Genomic DNA, 1,757 nt, shown 5'->3' on the forward strand with positions numbered 1-1,757 from the left:
AAACTGCGTGATCAGCTACACATACTTGGTGTGCACTTCTTGAATCATACTTGACCGACCGTCAATTTCGAGTCGTACACGAAGAAGCAATAACCGAATGGAAAGACATATCAGCTGGAGTACCGCAAGGTAGTGTTCTAGGACCTATCCTGTACTTACTCTATACGGCTGATATACCAAACGATAACAACACAACATTAGCTATGTTTGCCGACGATACGGCAATTTTATCAACACGTAATAGTCAGCTCACTGCAACTGATAACTTACAGAAGTCAATTAACAATATATTTGCCTGGACAAGACGTTGGAAAATTAAGATCAATGGCGATAAATCGGTGCACGTTAACTATACGTTACGTAAAACCGAAAATATCCAAATAGTATTGAATCAAACACCAATCCCACAAAAAGATTCAGCAAAATATCTTGGAATGCACCTCGACTCTCGTCTAAACTGGAAACACCACGTCTATCAGAAAAAAATTCAAATTAAAGAAAAAATGCGAAAACTTTATTGGTTAGTCAGACCCCGCTCCGAGTTAACCATCGAAAACAAACGTCTACTGTACGTAGCAATTATAAAACCGATCTGGATTTATGGCATTCAACTGTGGGGTTGTGCCAGTAAGTCTAACATCGATATAATACAACGCTGTCAAAACATCGCTCTTCGGACCATCACTGCAGCCTACCGGTTCGAAAGAAACAACGCAATTCACCGTGATATGATGCTGCCTACAGTAGCAGACGAAATTCAAAGGTTTGCTCGCAAGCACGAGACGAGGCTAGATCACCATGTCAATACACTAGCCATACAATTATTAGATAACTCCAAGGATATCAGACGTCTTAAGCGTCTGAAACCATACGACTTAGTTTAAGATATTAAATTAAGGCAGGAGCCACTTCATTGGAAGTGTCTCCATCAACGTGTAATATATATATTTTGTATTATAGTATGTAAAATATGTATAATTGTCAAACATATTTATAAAGACCTTTGGGTCGTTTAAATAATAAAGCCCCAGGGCATTTAAATAAAAAAAAAAATGCTCTAAATGGCGGCGAAAAGGAAATATTAGGTATTAGAGTCGATGGTTTTGATGAAAAGCTAAATACAGTATACCAATATCACGGGTGCTATTGGCATGGTTGTACTAAATGTTGTATTGAAAGTGAAATAATTAATAGTATAAATAATGATACGATGGAAGATCTATTTAAAAAAACAATCAACAGAAATATAAGAATGAAAAATGCAGGCTACAATCTTATTGAAAAATGGGAATGTGACTGGATAAGTAGTGATATATACAAAAAAATGAATAAAAAAATCGAATGAATATGAAATAGTAGGCCCTATCAATCCGAGAGATGCTTTCTATGGAGGTAGAACGAATGCTATAAAATTAAGAGTAAACAGTGTAAAAAAAAAATCAAGAAAATACAAAAATACGTAACATTGATGTATGTAGCCTATATCCTACTTTAAATTATTATGATTATTATCCTATTGAACATCCGGATAAAATATTTCAGCCAAAAATATTTGACAAAAATTGGTTTGGTTTGATTAAATGTAAAATACTACCTCCAAATGATCTTTATCATCCAGTACTACCTATAAAAGTAAAAATGGAAAAAAGTGAAAAATTATTATTTCCATTTTGTTATAAATGTGCTTCTGAACAAATTAAGAAGTGTTTAATAAAAAAGAAAAAAAAATACTATAGAATTTCCAATAGTAGATTTTT

Source organism: Acyrthosiphon pisum, chromosome X, assembly GCF_005508785.2.
Source record: "Acyrthosiphon pisum isolate AL4f chromosome X, pea_aphid_22Mar2018_4r6ur, whole genome shotgun sequence".
NCBI lineage: Eukaryota > Metazoa > Arthropoda > Insecta > Hemiptera > Aphididae > Acyrthosiphon > Acyrthosiphon pisum.